Source organism: Tamandua tetradactyla, chromosome 1, assembly GCF_023851605.1.
Source record: "Tamandua tetradactyla isolate mTamTet1 chromosome 1, mTamTet1.pri, whole genome shotgun sequence".
In the NCBI taxonomy this organism is placed as follows: domain Eukaryota; kingdom Metazoa; phylum Chordata; class Mammalia; order Pilosa; family Myrmecophagidae; genus Tamandua; species Tamandua tetradactyla.
Genome location: NC_135327.1, coordinates 137,803,675 through 137,823,359, shown reverse-complemented (window position 1 = coordinate 137,823,359; position 19,685 = coordinate 137,803,675). Strand labels below are relative to the sequence as shown.

Genomic DNA, 19,685 nt, shown 5'->3' with positions numbered 1-19,685 from the left:
TGTTGTCATACTTCTGTCTTTGTGCCAGTACCATGTTCTTTTTACCAATGTAGTTTTATAGTAAGTTTTAACGTCAGGAAATGTTAATCCTCCCACTTTATTCTCCTTTTTTAGGATGATTTTAGTTATTCAGGGTCTCTTTCCCTTCCAGATGAATTTGGTAACTAGCTTTTCTAAGTCTTCAAAGTAGGTAGTTGGAATTTTGATTGGTACTGCATTGAATCTGTAGCTCAATTTGGGTAGAATTGTTATCTTAACTATACTTAACCTTCCTATCCATGAGCAGGGAATGTTTTCCACTTATTTAGATCTTCTTTGATTTCTTTTAGCAATGTTATGGAGTTTTCTGTGTACAAGTCCTATACATCCCTAGTTAAGTTCATTCCTAAGTACTTGATTCTTTTAATTGTTATTTGAATCAAATTTTTTCATTAAATGATTCAGGTCATTGCTTGTATATAGAAACATTACTGAATTTTGCACATTAATTTTATAGCCCATCACCTTGCTGAATCTGTTTATTAGGTAAAGTAACTTTGTTGTAGATTTATCAGGATATTCCAAGTGCAGTATCACATCATCTGCAAATAATGAAAGTTTTACATCTTTCTTTCCAATTTGGATACCTTTTATTTCTTTGTCCTGCCTGATTGCTCTAGCTAGAACTTCTAGTACAGTGTTGAATAATACTGGTTACAGTGGCATCCTTGTCTTGTTCCTGATCTTAGGGGGAAAGCTTTCAGTCTCTCTCCATTGAGTACAATATTGACTATCATTTTTTTCTCATATATGTCCTTTATCATCTTGAGGAAGTTACCTTTGATTTCTATCTTTGAAGTGTTTTTAAAAGAAAAGGATGTTGAATTTTGCCGAATGCTTTTTCAGCATCAATCGAGATGATCATGTGATTTTTCATTTTGATTTGTTAATGTGCTGTGTTACATAAATTGATTTTCTTGTGTTGAGCCATCCTTGCATTCCTGCCATAAACCCCACTTGGTCATGATGTATAATTCTTTTAATGTGTTGTTGGATTTGATTTGCTAATATTTTATTGAGAATTTTTGCATCTATGTTCATTAGGGAGATTGGCCCGAAGTTTTCTTTTCTTATAACATTTTTACCTGGTTTTGATAGTAGAATGATATAAGCTTTATAGAATTAGTTAGGTAGTGTTCCTTTTTCCTCAATTTTTTTGGAAAAGTTTGAGCAGGACTGATGTTGGCTCTTTTTGGAATGTTTGACAAAATTCCTCTGTGAATCCTGGGCTTTTCTTAGTAGGAAGATTTTTGATGAATGATTGAACTCTTGTGATTGCTTTGTTGAGATCTTCTGTGTCTTTCTAAGTCAGTGTAGCTTGTTTGTGTGCTTCCAGGAATTTGTTCAATTCATCTAAGTTGTCTAGTTTGTTGGCATATAGTTGTTCATAGTATCATCTTATGATTTATTTTATTTCTTCAGGGTCTATGGTAATGTACCCTTGCTCATTTTTTATTTTATTTGCATCTTCTAATTTTTGCTTTGTCAATCTTGCTAGTGGCCCATCAATTTTATTGATGCTCTCAAAGAATCAACTTTTGGTTTTATTGATTATTTCTATTGTTTTTTGTATGCCCATTCATTTAACTCTGCTTTAATCTTTGTTATTTCTCTACTTCTATTTGGGGTTAATTTCCTGTTCTTTCTCAAGTCCCTCCAGGTGAGCAGTTAAGTCCTCAATTTTTGCTCTGTCTTGTTTTCAATACAGGCATCTAGGGCAATAAATTTCCCTCTCAGTACAGTCTTTTCCTTATCCCATAAGTTTTGATATGTTGTATTCTCATTTTCATTCATTTCCAGGTAGCTACTGATTTCTCTAATAATTTCTTCTTTGACCCACTGGTTGTTTAAGAGTGTGTTATTTAATCTCCATATATTTGTGGAAGTTCTCATTCTTTGGTGGTTATTGATATCCAGCTTCATTCCACTGTAATCAGAGAAAGTGTTTTGGATAATTTCAATACTTTTAAATTTATAAAGACCAGTTTTGTGCCCCAGCATATGATCTATCCTGGGGAACATCCCATGAGCATTAGAGAAGAATGTATACCCTGGTATTTTGGGGTGTAATGACATATATATGTCTGCCTATTCTAATTCATTTTTCAAGTTCTTTAACTTCTCCATATTCTTGTTGATTTTCTGTCTGGTTGGTCTATCTATAGAGGAGAGTGGTGTATTAAAGTCTCCTACTATTATTATTGAAAGATCTATCACTCCCTTCGGTTTTGCCAATGTCTGTCTCATGTACTTTGGGGCTCCTTGATTGGGAGCATAAACATTTATGATTGTGATTTTTTTCTTGGTGAATTGTCCCTTTAATTAGTATATAGTGTCCTTCTTTGTCTCTTATGATGTCTTTACATTTAAAGTCCATTTTGTCCAATTTTCTACTTGTGTGGAAAATCTTTTTTACATCGTTTCACTTTCAATCTATTTGTATCCTTGTTTCTAAGATGGGTCTCTTTTAACTAGTATATAGCTGGATTATATTTCTTGATCCATTCTGCCAATCTGTATCTTTCAGTTGGCAAGTTTAGTCTGTTAACATTCAAAGTTATTACTGAAAGGTATTTCTTGAATCCACCATTTTATATTTGCAATTTTATTTGTTAGAGCTATATATTCTTTGCCCTTTTTCTTTTTTTATCCTTTAGCTTACCCTTACTGGTACTCTTCAAATCTGTGCCCTCCTCCAGACCTCCCACTCCTGTCTTTTTTTTTTTTCAACTGGCAGAACTCCCTTTAGTATTTCCTGTAGGGATGGTCTCTTATTGACAAATTATTTGAGAATTTGTTTGTCTGAAAATTTTAATCTCTCCCCCAGTTTTGAAGGGCAATTTGGCTGGGTACAGAATTCTTGGCTTGAAATTTTTCTCTTTCAGGATCATAAATATTCCATGAAGTGCCTTCTCGCCTCCTTGGTACCAGTTGAGTAATCTGAATTCAGTCTTATGTAGTTACCCTTGTATGTAGTAGATTGCTTTTCTCTTGCTGCTTTCAGGATTTTCTGCTTCTCTTCAACATTTGACAGACTGATAAGTATATGCCTTAGGAAAGACTATTTGGATTTATTCTATTTGGAGTTCATTCAGCTTCTCTGACTTGCATTTTTGTGTCCTTTATAGAGGTGGGAAAGTTTTCCCCCATTATATCCCCAATAATTTCCTAGCCCTTTATTCTTCTCTTCTTCTTCTGGGACACCAGTGATTCTTATATTCATTCCCTTTGTTTTGCCCATCATTTCCCTGAGATACAATTCAAATTTTTCCATCTTTTCTGCCATTTGCTGTTTTGAGTGTTCAAATTCAGTTCTCCTGTGCTCTAGTTCACTTATTTATTTATTTATTTATTTATTTATTTATTTATGCACAGGAAGGCACTGGGAATCGAACCCAGGTCTCCGGCATGGCAGGTGAGAATTCTGCCATTGAGCTACCGTCGCACCACCCTAGTTCACTTATTCTTTCTTCTGCCTCTGCAAATCTGCAGATGTATGTCTCTAGTACATTTTTAATTTGGTCTACAGCATTCTTAATCTCTTTGATATCTACTCTTTTTCTATTTATTCTTTCAAATTCCTCTTTATGCTCTTCCAGTGTCTTCTTGATGGCTTTTATGTCACTAGCCTTCCCATTTATTTTATTTAGTAGAGTTATATGAACATCTTTGATTAGTTGTTCCAACATCTGTGTCTCCTCTGGTGTCTTAACTTGGTCATTAGGCTGGACTATACTGTCTGCATCATGATATGCTTAGTGATCTTCTGCTATCTTTGTGGCATGTAATTATCTTCACTGGTTTGCTTTGGAGGTTAATTTCCTTCAGTAGTTTAAAGTTTTGCATTTGTGGGGTGGATGTGGAGCAGGATGCAGGGTTGGGGGTGGGGCACAATAGTGCAGTGATGCATTGCACCACAGGTATAGGTGTAAGTTTAGGATATTATGCTGGTGCTTGTGAGGGTGGGCACCCAGTGGTGCAGAGGATATGGTGTGCAGGTGCACGGGTCTGGGGGGCAAGGCCTGGTGTGCCCTGCTCTAGCACAAAGGGCCCTTTGTTTGCATATTCAGAACTCAGAGCAGTGGGTCAGCATTGTGCCTGCTTGGGCTGGTGTCTGATGTGGCTTTGTTATACAAGTCAGCGTTTGCCCAGAGCTGGGGGTCAGGGGGTTGTGTGACTGGGGGCTGTGCACATACACATATCTGAGAAGGCTGTAAACTGATATACAAGTGTGCAGAGCTCTAAGGGGGGTACAGGGAGTGTTGCAGGACTGTATGGGCTCAGGCGGGATGTAGCCTGGGTATGGAGGTAAGTGCTTGCAGCCTTTATGTGCTATCGACTGCCTGGATGGGGCAGGGACTGGGAGGTAGGGTTTGGGAGGAATGGAGCAAGACTGCGCTTTTGCAGGAGAGATGGATTGGGCTGGGGCAGGTGTGCACACATTTGGGGTGGGGTTATGGGGCGGATACACACTCAAGGGGTTGTTGGTGCAGGTACACTTGCAGCATGGGGAGGAGGGCATATGACAGAGTTCAGGTGCATGGGGTGTGGGGTGAGTTGTGGATTATGGTGCTGATCTGGTGAGAGTAGCGCAGTTAAGGAACGTGGCTTGGCTTACTTCCTGGTCCTCGTCTCCCATCCATGCACTCCTGAGTGCTCTGAGTTTCCGAATTAGGCTGTTTACACCAGTCTGATGGTCTTTGGTTCTTTGATTTTCAGTTCCTCAGCTTTTGCAGCCAGGGATGCCCTATGTGCAGCAGAAGACACTCCCAGGTCACTTACACCCTGGAATCACCATCTCAGTCACCCTTCCCTGCCTTCTTTAGCTGTTCCTTGGAATAGGGTTCTGCTGTCTTCCCAGAACTCAGTTATTAATGGGTTTTTTAATTCCAAACATTTGTACTTCCAGTTGAACCAGAAGTTGAATCTAAGCATCTAGTAGTCACTGCCTCTTCTGAATAAGGTCCATGAGTGTACATTAGAAACTCTTTAGATTTAATGAAAAGTTAGCTATTATGAAACTTCCTTATGAAAACATGTTTGATATCCTCTACACAGAGCAATATTACCTTTGATTTTTTTTTTTTTCATGGGCAGGCACTGGGAACCATACCCGTGTCTCCAGCATGCCAGGCGAGAACTCTGCCTGCTGAGCCACCATGGCCCATCCTACCTTTGATTTTATATCGCATTTTAGATTCTTCAGTTCTCAGCAAGACTGAAATCCTTCAGATTTTTTTTTTTACCCAAAACAGTGCATTTCTCTCTTTTTCAATTGTAATCCCCAAGTCAGAGTCTTCTAGATTCCTCCACCACAATTTTTTTCAGTAATGTTATTTAGTATAAATACTTACAAAGAAATAAGTAAATTGTGAATTAGTACTTTTAAGAAGTTTGACATTATTTGTGCTTAAAAGTCAATTCCTGGGTTAAGTTTAGCTGGTAGTGGTAAACTGATTGGGTCTTAGTTAAAACTGAATCTGAGGACACCAAGAGAAACTTCAATGCTTTTGGTTTTAACAACTCAATTTCACTATTCCTTAATATTGTGTTATTTTAATAGTTCCTTTTCATTAAGATCATGGCACTATCCCTCATGTTGGGCTTTTTTAGAAATGTTTAAAATATCCAGATTTGTAAAATTTTACTTGGCTCCCCATATTTAATTTCTTGGTGCATATGTAATATCTCTAAGGCTAGCTGGCAGTTGCATATATATTTTTGATTGACATATTAGAGATTACTCCCATCACCTTATGTAAATGTAGAAACAGCTAAAGCCAATACCATTTAGATTACTATATGTCAATCTTACATATGCATCTCATTTTGTATAATTTTTAAATCATGTTTTTCAAAAAGTTGTTTCTATTTTTTAAAAAGTTGGATGTCTGAAGGAAAGGAAGATGTTAAAACATCATAACTTTTAACTCTTTTAACTTCTTTTGATGTATATTAAATATATCTATGTAATTTTAGAAAAAAATATTAACCATGTTAAATATAAGAATTTGTTAAAATTAAAAAAAAAAAAAGCCATGGCAGATGTTTCAACATTACCTTGGAAAACCGGAGTTTCTAAAGGTTCCAATCTCTCTATACCTTTTCGAAAATACCATGAAGATTAAGTCAAATTCAAACACTTAAAACTTCACTTACAGCATGACCAAGGAGCAGGCTATTATAAATTTCAATTTACAAGTAAAAGGGGAAATAAGCAACTAACAGACAGTCGGTAGCAGAGCCCACCCTTGTGTGAAGTATCTGGAGGGAAGTGCATAGAAGTGTGGGTATTGGGGAGCAATGATGAAATCCAGGAATCAGCCTCAAGGGTTAACTTCTAGAAAAAGAAGACCCTTCCCTGAGGAGGGACAACAGAGACCTGTTCTCAGACTTGTATAGACATAGCACAGCCAACAAGAACAAAAAGTAGGGGTTTGAAAGAACAGTCCTTCTTTCCACTGAGAAATGACTGGATCACAGCTTCTGTGTCTACCAGCCACATCCTCATGTTTCTGTGTTTAGGTCTCAAGTTTGTACATTATGTGCACAGGAAGAAGGGATGTTACTGTCTTTTTTGCAATTCTCTTAAGAGAAAGAATTTTTTTTTTCTCAAAAGTCCCTCTCAATTGTCTTCTTAAATCTCCTTGACCAAATTGGGTCCACTGGAGAATGCCATGTCGTGATTCATTAAACCTGGTTTCCTTAACCAGTCGCTGAACATGGTAAGTGTTTATTAGTAGAACCCACTCTAAGAGTACTGGGGACAGTTCTGATGGACAAGAGCTGCATGGAGGAGTGAAGAGTACAATTTGGGAAGAGAAATCGATGCTGGTTTAGAACTGACATTTTTCAGTAGTCTAAAACAACATGTTAGTTCAGATCTCGTACATCATGATCTCAACACATTCCACTGCTGGTACAAATAAATTCACGGCAGTCTGATATTTATTAATTATCTCATCAACTTTAGTGAGTCTTCTTGTGACAATATTCCAAAGAATTCTGTGAAACTTCATGCAAGACTAACTCCTAGCAAATTTGTAGAAATGAAAGCTTTGAAACTCAGTAATTTACTGCATTTTCACAGGGATGGATGACCAAAAACTATTTGAGGAGTAAGCATTCAGCGACAATAGCTGAAAGAATAAAGATTATAAAGCAGTGATAGCAATTGCCCAGTGATTAATCTAGCCTCAGTTGTTTCCTGAGCATTTTGCCATTTCTGTTTGCAAAGCAATAACTGGAACTGTTTAGAGGAGACAAGTCACTTTGCCTTCTTCTTGGCAGCTTTAAAAATGATAAAACAAATTTCCTACAGAGCTTGTTTTTATTCTGTTTATTTCTTGCTGCAGATAAATGGTTATTCACAGTCTGTCAGTGATCATGGGTCTTAAAACAATGCCCAAATACAGACTACTGAAATACTGTTTATAAAACCAAACATATTTTTTCTAAAGACTCGAGGTCATTGAATGATTATTTACCTCCAGGTGTTAAAAGTATCTTCAATTTGCTAGAAAACATGCCTTATTATTGTTTAAGGTTATAATGCAGAATGCCACTATCTAAATAATTAATTTTATTATAACTGAAAAAAACAAAACTATTATTTGAGAAAGATGTTTAAAATTAATGAGCAACAATAAACTACCCATTTCTTAGACGTAGATATTAAGCATTTACTACATTACTTAATTCCATAACAAACAAGTTAAGAAAACATCATTATCCTTGTTTTACAGATGAAAAAAGAGACTTAATAAAGTTAAGCTTGTGTCCATTTCCCAACAGCTGAGCCAGATTATGAATACAGGACAATATTAGTTTATATCCTTATATCACAATACATTGATTAAAATGCTTTAAGCACCCCAATAAAAGCACTATAATTGGACTTTCACTAATAAAACAGAGAATCAGAAAGGAGGTAACTGATATTACCTCTGATATAAACTGATTTTTTGTTGCATTCTCAAACTTTTTTTGAAAGTAAGCCGTATACTTTTTGTAACTAAAATGAATAAAATTGAAATGTGAAAAATCTCCATAAATTTTAATATTAATAAAAGTGATAAGAATAATGAATAAATGCTTTGGAGATAAGGAAAAATAGTTAATATTTTTAGGTGCTAATTGCAGCAGGTATTATTTGAACTGGACCTTACAGAATGATTAGAGTTTACTGAGCATAAAGGAGAAATGGGTGGGGTGCGGGTTAGTTCATGTTGGTTATTATTAGCCTAGAAATGTATTGTATTGGAAGAAAAAAACTCTCTGGGTTAGTTAGAAACACAATCCGAGCCTAAACAGGAATATATTTTCAAGGATCAGAATGTCACTGTGGCAGAGGAGAGGGGCAACTCTTGAGTGAAAACCACCTCTCCAGATATGTATGAATAACAGAACTAAATTCTAAAACAAAATTCACTTATACATATCCATCTCATACAAGGCTACAGAGTACCTGTTTACTCTCAAGGAAGCTAAGATAAAACTTCAGGAAAAAAAGAAGAGATATTGTCCCAAGGGCAGAGTATGAAACAGAGGTAGTAAGAAAGTGACCAGAATGTTCTATCTAAATCCAAGTTGTTTGGACTCTGCCTCTTCCTCTGGCGTGGTAATACTGTGTTTTGATTAATAGCTGGTACAACTTTTTGAAGTAGAGTAATAATTAAAAAGAAACTCACATGAGGACTATTGTTGATACCTTAGCCAGCATCCATTTTCCCATTTCCAAACAGTACCTACCATGCATTTCCCTATGCAACTCATGAATCAGAGGAAGACAGTATTATTATCTTTTCAGTGATTGGGTCAGTAAATCTGGCCTAGGCAATTCGCACAAGGTCTCCTAGCAACACTGATTGATTCAGCAGTGGGTTTATGACACAATTTGAATCAATTATATGTAAATAAAAGTTTCATAGGGATACTCCAGGAAAAAAGTTCTTTTCCTTCTATAAGAAATGCTACTAGATGTGTAAAGAGCTATCTCTTTTCCTCTGCACATTATAATTGTATAGAGATTAGATACCTGAAACACTTGTAGCCACCTCCAGGCTCAAAGGTAAAGGCAGTGAATGGAGAAACTGTGATTAAACCAGTTTTCAAGACTATCTACATCTACCCTTCCACTTATGTCTTCAATTTCAAGTGCACAAAAAATAAATTTCTTGACAATAATAATAGATAATGAATTTCAGTCAACCTGAAAAGAAAGAAAAAGTGAGAGAAAGAAGCCATGTTAAATGGAAGTGTTGTAAGGATTGAATGAGGATTTAGATTATTTAAATATAGGATCTAGAGGGAAAAAAATAGAAAGACAAATTCTAGGAATAAAAATGTAAAAGAAAGACAAAATAAACATTCAAAATAAAAAGTATAACAAAATTATGGCAACAGAACAAAGATTGAGTATGACTGCTACGACAATAAATGAGTAATTAAATAATGAAAAGGATTTTCAGATTGCATCAAAGTATAAAACCAAATTTCATACTTTTAAAAATGGAGATTTTATCTCCTTTCCAATAGTGTAAGCATATTAACAAAAATTCACCACATATTAATTCCCAAGGGCAAGCTCAAATAATTTTAAGAAGTTGAAAGAGTGTATCACATTTGTGATTACAATGAATTAAAATAGGAATTAGAAAAAAGTAGAAAAATGGTATAATAAATAAAATTTAATAACAAGGGATTCATTGCATATCAGAAAGTGTGGTATATGATTAAAACATTGCTTAACAGAATATACATGGATTTAATGGCTTACATTATTAACAAAAAAGTGTGAAAATAATTGCTTTGAATATTTAATTGTAGTAATTAGACATTCCCACAAGGAAAGGTACAGGTAGAAATTAATAGTGACAAGCACAGAAATTAATGTATTAGAAAACAGAACCACCATGGCTCAGTGGTAGAGTTCTCGCCTGCCATGCCAAAGACCTGGGTTCAATTCCCGGTGCCTGCCCATGCAAAAGACAAAAAAACACCAGAAAAGTCTTACAACTGATAAATAAAATAAAAAGGAAATAAACTAACTAATAAGTAATGTTGGGGAAAAAAACAAAATAAATCACATATAGAGGAAAGTATAAATAATAAAAGTAAATAGCCATAAATATAAGGACATTTTATAAGTAATAAGACAATTATTTCACAATTCTACAAAGCTATACAAGCCAATAAAAACCTGGGTAAAACGGATGATTTCCCAGGAAATATAAATGATTGAATTCATCACAAGGATTTAGTAACCTTAAATAGACCAAGTACCATTAAATCAATCACAAGTGTTTCAATGTGAACTCCCAGAAAATGGGAAGTCCAGGTAAATTATATTGACATTTCAAGAAATAGATAATTATGGGGGTGCAAGGGTAGTTCAGTGGTAGAATTCTCATCTGCCATGTAGGAGACCTGGGTTCAATTCCTGGCCCAGGCACTTCCCAAAAAACAAACAAGCAAAACAAACAAAATTCAACAAATGGTGCTGCAATAATGGGAAACTCACATGGAAAAAGAATGAAATGTGACCCTGCCATACAGCATACATAAAAAAAGCCATTCCATGTCTGGTATACTATATTCCAGCAGCATTAGCAAATTAAAACAACATAGAAGAATTAAAATGCTATGAAGAAAAAAAAGGAATAATAGAAAGTAGAATATAAGAGCTTAATCTATAAAAAGGAGTAAAATGTAGAAAAGGCAGCATTAGCTCACAGAGGCAGTAGAGTATAATAATTGATTAGGATCAAAGAGTTAGGCTGCTTCTCCTACATGAATACACGGATAGATCAATGAATCATAATAGACTTGAGAAATAGATAGATATACATATAATGAAAATGGCACTTTACCTCTGTGATTTTTCCTCCCTCAAGTCCTAAGTCCATTCCAATCACATCAGAAAAACATCAGACAAATTCCAATAGGGGGACATCCTACAACATTCCTTATAACTCAAAGTCATCTAAAACAAGGAAAGTCTAAGAAACTGTCACGGTTAAGAAAAACCTAAGGAGGCATGACAAACACATGTAATGTAGTGTCAAGTTGAGGTCCTGGAATAGCAAAAGATTAGGTAAAAACTAAGGAAATCTAAAAATATGGGTGTTCATAATAATGTATTGATGCTGGTTCGTTAATTGTGGTAAATGTTAGATTTTAATAATAGAGGAAAGTATGTTTAGTATATATGGGAACTCTGCACTATCTTCTCAATTTTCCTGTAAATCTAAAGCTTATAAAAAGTTTTATATATAACTTGTAAAAAATAAGTTATATTTTTAAAAATTAAGAAAAAACTGAAAGGCGAAATTTATCATAAGCACAGTCAAAGACAAATTACAAAATGGAAAAATATTATTATTCATCTGATGCCCTTCAAATACAGAATCTAAGCAGTCATTTAGAAATAAACAACGCAATAGACAACTCAACAAAGAATGTCACAGTTAAAAATGGCTTACAAACATATGAAAAGATACTTAGAAATGACAAATTAATATCAGTCCCATTATTTTTTCCTAACAGTTTGGCAAAGATAAAAATTTTGGCAATGAATCCTAAAGAACACCTAGGGCAATACGTGAGACTCCACAAGGCTTCCATGAACAAGAGTAACTTTTCAGAAACCTACAATCTCGGGATGGGTCCCTGGTCCAGATAAATCATGAAACCTAGCCCAGCCTCTCCAGAACATCAGATAGCTCCATCTCCCTACCCTATATTAGTGACAGACCCTTACAATATGAAAAATTTAGAATGGCCATAGCCCGAACACCCCTAAAGAGAGGATAGAAAGACCAAACGTGATGGTGGAATTATACAGAGAAGATAGGATTTAACAAATGACAATGAATGCTGAATCATTAAATTGATATCTCTTTTAGTCTCCAGTATCTTAGAGCAGCTAGAAGTAAAAACCTAAAATTGTGGAACTGCTACTCATGTCAAACTCTGAAATATCTTCTACAACTAATTGTGGTGCTGTGCTTTGAAATTTAGTGCTTTTTTTGCATGTACGTTATTGTTCACAAAAAAAGAAAGAAAAAAAGTCGATTGTGATGATAAAAAATTATTTAAGCCTTCTAGCCTCCTATATTCTGGAGCAGCTAGAAGGAAAAATATGAGAGGATCATACGGTAGCCCATGACAAGCTCTGGAATCGGTCTTGTAACTATTTGTTGAAGAGTGCTTTGAAAATATTGCTTTTTTATTTCTTTGCTTTGTGTAGATGTTATACTATACAATAAAAATGTTAAAAATCAAAAAATAAAAATAATATGCAAAGTCAGAGGAAAAGTACAAAAATGCACATAAGGGCTATCTGGTCCTTCCCTGCCCCCCAATCCCACACCCCAGCTCCCTCCATCCCTCCCCACCCCTGCCCCTGCTTTACCAATTATTTGTGGCTAGGGAAGCCTTTTTATGGCATGTACACGTGTAATTTGATTACTCTTTCCAAAGGAGGGAATTATTTTAAGGAAAGAGAAATACTGAAAATTGTATGACATATGTTCATACTAAGTGTAACATGGTTGTCCACCTTAAAATTACTTGTTAAACTGCACATTCATATCTTATGCACTTTTCTGTTTAGGCTATGTTCTACAATTGCAAATAATAAAAGAAAAAAAGGAAGAAAATTTTGGCAATGACAAGTTGTTAATTGTGGCTGAAGAATGGGTAAATTCATATACCATTGCTGGTAAATCCTCTGTATCATTTGGCAACTGAAGACACATATATTGCACTTATAGAGGTTTATGTGACACATTATTCCTATTAGCAAAGCTGCAGATGACGTATACAGAGCAGTACTGTTCTCTAACAGAAAAACCTAAGAGGAAAATTTAAATGCTCATCGAGTGGAAAAGCATAAAATATGGTGCCATAAACAGAAAAGGAATACTATGCATCCATGAAAAAGACTGAGGCAAAATGGTACTAAGTGGAATTTAAGCAAGTCTCAAGTAGTATGTATAGTTCACCCTCATTTGCATAAAATATTAGTTAAGGTAGAGATAGACAAACAGAAAGAAACAGAGGTCAAAAAGACAGTGAAAGAGAAAACAGAAAAGACATGGAGAAAAAAATATGGAGAGAGAATGATGGACAAAAGAGTCATAGAAATATACTTATATTCATAAAAATATACACAGAATGTTCTTTGGTGGAGAGGAACATGTGAATTTAGGTTCCAAGGTATGTCTTTTTTTACCGAGCATCTGTTTATATTTTTGAAATTTCTACCCTTTGAATACATTAAAGTAGAAATTAAAAATAGTACAACCATGAGAAATGTAAATTGCTATTTCTTTTGGAAAACCAGGAAAATGAAAGCAGAATTAATTGCATGTATACTAGCAACATATAGGAACGGAGGAAAGTTACAGGGAGAAAGATCAAAATTACCCTCAAAAAACAGTTGAGTCAGGCTCAACATATTCAACCCATCAGTATCAAAAAGTTCAGCATCCATACCCATCTCTTATTTCAGTTCAGAAAAATTCTGAAGTGGGATTACCAATGTCCACCAAAGTCATAGAAAAATTCAGTAGTGGTATAACTAAATAGCTAGCTCAGGTGGTATTTGTGAACTTAAGATAATAAATTAATTATAATGTTAACCATAACTAGTAGCCAGAGAGCAGTTGCATACAAGTCTGATACATTTCTAAAAATAGGTGCTAAGATTATTATTTCAGCTCTAGATTTCCTGAACATGAGCTATTTTTTCTGATATCATTTATAAAATACAGAGTAGAGAATATATATGTTTCTGCTAAAACTGTTGTGGGGCAGGGGAGTGGATATGTAGTTCAAATGTACTTGAATATTTTCTAATAATTTTTTCTGAAGTTGAAAAGTAGGACCATAAAATATTTTAATTACTAAATTATTTTCTACTCTCATAAAAGACAGTTTTTCAAGTTGGTTTTCTAAAAATCTCCAAATATCATGTTGCTACCTAAAAGAAAGTGAATAAAGTAGGAAAAGAGACTGCCCAAGAATATTTAATGGTATTTTTTTTTCTGAAATAATCTATACAGCAAAGGAATTTATTACTCCTTTGGAATTGGTAGGATTTATCTGTAAAGAATTTTGAGCCTGGGGCTATGGTTTTCACACCAATTTCTTACATTTTATTAACCTAATCAAATTTTCTACTTCTCTTTGAGAGACTTTTAACATTTACATTTTGTAGCATTTTTCCACCTCATTCAGTATGTATTATTTTGGTTCATAATATTCCTTTACTCTATTTTAAATGTCTGTGTCAACAAACTGTATGATAAATTTTAATTAACGCTTTCTTTTACAGGAAAAACACTACCTTTGGGATCTCTTGTTTCCAGTATGCTGTGAAAATCTCAACCAGTAAAAATTTCCTAAAAATGTTAAATAAATTATAAACAATCCCTTGTAAAGGATGTTTGGGCTGGTGATGAAAGAAGAAAGTGCAAATCCACAGGAGTAGAGCTATTGACTATAGTTAGTCTTTGCTAAGTTAAATATTCATGCTAAAATTTCTAGGGCAACTACTAGAAGAAGAGAAATACATTATATAGCTCCCAGAGTAGTATAAAAATAATAATAAGGAAGACATTTGATCAATCCAAAAGCTAGTAATAGGAAAAGAGAAAAACTAGAAAAAACAGGGAAAAATAAAAGTTCAAACTATCCTTGTAGATATTAATCTAATTATTCAAGAATTCATAATCAGCCTAAATGAACTAAATTCTTCAGTTACTAACCAAAACAATGTACACAGGATTTTAAGGAAAAGAAACCATAAGATATTTAGAAGAGGCATAATTAAAAAACAAAAAAGTACAAATGTTGAAAGCAAAATGATGAATTTTAGGCTCCAGTGTCATCAGATGAAGCAATTATTATGATTAAGATCATTATAAGAGATCAAAAGGTAACTACATATTTTTTAAATGTTCAATAAAGCAGGAAAATGTGAGTTTTTCTATAACTGATAAAATAATTTCAAAATACCTAACTAAAAGTTGTGTTACAAGTAAAAATTGAGAAATCCATAATAATAGCAGAAGATTTTAATAAACATCTAAGAAACAAATGGCTAAATCTGTTTTCACCAATATAAGCAAGGATAAAATAATATATAAACAACACAGCTAACAAATTTTATATAATGGCTATAAATCAATCATGATACCCAAAAACTGGAAAATATACATCAAGAAAATCTTTTAAAACACACTAATATCCAACTTGTGAAGTTAGAAGAAGAAAAGCAGAATAAACCCAAGGAAGTAGAAGGAACTAAGAAAGATAAAAATAATAATTAATTCTAAAATTAAAATAAAATAAGTGAAAAGATAATAGGTAAAGTTTTGAAATGATCAATAACTTTGATAAATACCTACAAAATGAATTAAGGAAAGAGAAATATATGAAATGATAAAGCATTATTAATCAATAAAGATGCTGCAGAAGTTGAAAGATAATTCAATAATATAATAAAATATTTATGTCAAATAATTAGCAAAGTTAGAAGAAATGCAAAATTTCCAGTAAAGCATAAAATCCCAAGATTATTCAGAAAGAATCAGGAGCTCTGAATAGTCCTATTAACCTTAGACAAATTTAATTAATAGTTTAAAACCTTCTTACAAAAAAAAAATCAGTCCAGAAATGTATTATAAAGAACTATATAAAATATTTAAGAAACAATTACCATACACACCAATGCGTTCAGTGAAGAGAAGCATCATCTTTTACTGTCTGGTAAAGTGTGGTAGGCTGAATTCTAAGTGGTCTTCCAAAGATTCCACACTCAAATGCCCCAAGCCTGTGAGTATGTTACATTACATTAAAAAGGAACTTTGAAGATGTGAGTGAGGTTACTAATTAACTGACATTAAAATGTAGACATTTGCCTGAATTATTTTGATGGACCCATGTAATCACATGAGCTCTTAAAAGCAGAAGAGCACACGGTGCACTGGGGGCTTAGTGGCTGAACTCTTGCCTGCCATGCCGGAGACCTGGGTTCGATTCTCCGAGCGTGCTCATGTCAAAACAGAAAACACAAACCAACAAACAAAAAAGAGTAAGTCAGCAAGATGAATAAGAAGAGGAAGTCAATAGTTTGAAGCACTAGATGGATTTAGTGACCTGTTACCGGCATTGAAGATCACGGGCCAAGCAAGCAGGTTTAGAAGCAGAGAAAGAGCTTTGGTAGAAAGCTAGCAAGGAAACAGATTTAGATCTACAAACATGTGTGAAGAGGAACTGAATTCTTAACCACCTCGATTACCCTGGGAATGGATTCCACCCAGAGCCTCAGGTCAGAGTCCTGGCTGCTGGTGTTTTGATTTTATAGCACAGTGAGATCCTAAGCAGACAAAGAAAATAAAATTATGAAAGTAGGAAAGGACAATTCTTATTATTCACTAATATGATTTTCTAAATAGATAACCCAAAAGGTCTATTGACATATTCTTATAATGAATAGGAGTTTATTTAGGCTGATACATTTTATATACCAGTCATAAACAACTTAAAAAAAATGTTTTTTGCAAAGATAACTTTTACAATAACAACAAAAGTACCAAAATTATACATAAACAAAACCTTTCATATGAAAAATTATAGAACTTTATTGAAAAGTTATTAAAGAAAATATATATAGAGTAATACCATATCCATGAAAAGGAAGACTCAATATAATAATGATGGTAATTTTTCCAAAATCTATTTATAGATTTTATTCTATGCAAATTAAGATAACAACAGGGGAATTCATGGAAGTTGATAGGTTGATTCTAAAATTTACGTGGACCGTATTATAGAACAAGTAAAAAATAGGTTAATGTGCCCTGCCAAATATCAAGATTTATTTTACAGCCATAGTACTTAAGATAGTGTGGTATTGCCACAGAAACTAAACAAATAGACTAATGATATACAAAAAAGTGCCTGGTTGCAGAGTGTCCTAATATGGATCACAATTATATAAGAGATGCGGCTATGTGCACAAGTAAGAAAGAAATGCATTTTTCGATAAATCGTGCTTGAAAAGATAGTTATTTAAGAAATTAAATTGGGTCCCTTCCTCATATTCTATAGAGAAATCAATTCCAAATTAATTATGGACTTAAAGTGTGTATTGCAAAGTTTTAAAACTTTTCAAAGAAAATAGAGAATATCTCTATTATCATGGGATGGAGAAAAATGTCTTAAAATAGACAAATCATTAGCTATGTAGGTAAGATTGGTGAATTTGATTACATTAAATTAAACACACCTATTTACACAAAAAAACGGTAAAGTTCAAAGATAAGCTTCAAAAAGGAAAATAAATTTGCAATGCATAAAATCAACAAAAGATTAGTATCCAAAATATAATTTTTAAAATACTTTCTAAAATTCAATTAAAAAGATGATTTTTTCAATAGGCAAAAGACAAGTTATTTGAAGAAGAATCACAAATCCTTTGAATTATAAACATAGGAAAAGATACTATATGTAAATTGTGTATATAAATACGTATGTACATCGATATATATTAATATACATGTTTATAAAAAATGTGAGGTATGCAGACTCAGTAATCAGGGAAATGCAAATCAAGACCCCAATTAAATACAATTCTTACCAGATTGGCATAATTTAAGGAATCTGGTAAAATTAAATGTCAAAGAGTCTGAGTCAGCAGGAGGCTTCATGCACTGCTGGTGGGAGTGCAAATTGATATAGTCACTTTGCAAAATAGTCCATGCAGAATCGCGTGAAGGGTTGAGTTCTGGAGGTGTGGAAGGAGGCTTTGTACTGACAGAAGGGTGAGGTGCCCCTTCGTTCCCATGGGAGAATATGGTTGGCTGATTTGAATAATTTTTTCAGAGAACTAAAATCTGTTAGGTTGAGGACTAACAGGTGGCATATAGCCAGTCTAACTAGAATGGATGGATGGAGAGTCTTTCCTGCTGGGTATGGGGCACATCTTGCACGTGCATGGGCACTCACTGTTAGGTTTTGGGGGCTCTGTGAGACTCAAAGATGTCGTAGGTACACTTTAATATTGCATCTTATTTTCAGGTCTTACAATACAATTGACTCCTTGATGCCTTCACATCAAACATCTAATTTAGTGATAATCAGGGTGTAGAAGTATCTCCCTAAGAAATGAAATAGGAACTTAAGGAGGAGAGAGAAAGCCAAATTGTAAAGCAGTGATCAAAGTATGAACTCTAGAGGTGCCCCCCTTTATTGTCATTAAGGCAATGAAGGGACCTGTCCTGCATTGGTGTAGGGAGCACATGTCACCTGGGAGTGTAAATTTGTACTAATCAATGCCTGTGGCAATAGTGACACCCAGTGGGGAGGGAGGCTATTTGCTACTTCGTAATAAATAGTTCTTTGAGGAGCCTAATAAGCCTCTCAATTAAACTGGCTGCATGAGACCTGTCTGAGAAATGAAAGTTCCCTCAAATGCCTTTTCCTAGAGCCCATCATTGTGTATTCTGATGAGTGAAATAAGAACCTTAGTCACTATCAGCCAAGTCTAGAACTCTGATGGGGATAAAGAGTGTCCTGATGAGGCTTTGTATAATGGTCTTAGTATATGTAGGGATATCTGTTATCTTGATTTATATTTTGGATATCTGTGAGGCAAGAGATTCCCAGAGTTCTTTGACCCAAAGGGGAAACTCTTAGCTAATGGCCAAAGATATTGCAAAATGTGCAGACGGATCCATTTGCTGGCCAGGACATCCAGGGTTAAGACAATTGTCAGAAGTTTCACCAAGGACATCCTGGTTGTGATGGAAAGCAGCAACACTGCACTGAGCTCCATCACTTATGAGGTGGTGATGCCATCCATTCAGTTTTTAACTCTCATAGCAATTCATTCAATTGATTCCAAGGAATTTCCCAGGTAGCCAAGGGGCCTGGGAGAGGAATGTCCTCTTCCAGCACCATGTCATCTGTCAAGGGATGAGGACAGGGAAAGTCATCCCCTTTTGCAAGTGAAAGGTGCCATTTGGCTCCATTCTGTTTCAAGAGGAACTTAGTAGCCATTCCAAGCTGTAGGATGCTGCTTCCATGACCTAAGGCAAAACTGGTAACTGGTTGTGAAGAGTCACAGGCTCAAGGGCTGTAAGACCCACTATTTCCAGGAGAACCCAGAAGGTGGCCAGCAACTGGTGCTCTAATAGGGCCAAAGAAGACAATTTCCTGCATCAGAATCCAATGGGCAGTGTATGACCACCATGGGTGGTTCAAGAGACCCCAGGGAGCATGAGAGGAGGTTGCTAAGGCCTCTACAGTGATGGAGAATCTGAAGATCCTACTAGCTGCAGTACGTGTTGATTTCAATTTGGATAGATCCTAGAGCCTTTTGATGGAGGGAGGCCTCATTAAGGTGGGACCGTTTGCAAGTAACAGCATCAGTGAAATAACGTAAAATTTGTAAATGAAGATTATGATGTCACCAGAACCCCCCAAAAAACTAAAACATGTTAGACTTGTATTAATACTGTAGGTGCGGACAGGGTCAACAACTGTTTCTTGACACTGTCAGGGGTGAAGTGGCCCTCAGTTTACCATTTCTTCATTGCCTGAGGCCCAGCCTCTAGTTCAGTGCTGCTGCTACC

General features: G+C 34.8%; 1 long non-coding RNA gene across 1 annotated transcript in view; it reads left to right on the top strand.

The window, feature by feature from the left end:
• The window catches only part of LOC143686598 (uncharacterized), a 72,594-nt gene extending 58,115 nt beyond the window's left edge, over positions 1-14,479 (top strand). Inside the window, exon 3 of the long non-coding RNA XR_013177262.1 lies at positions 14,381-14,479. This is a non-coding gene — a long non-coding RNA (uncharacterized LOC143686598). The remainder of the gene's footprint in view (positions 1-14,380) is intronic.
• The last annotated feature ends 5,206 nt before the right edge of the window (positions 14,480-19,685 follow it).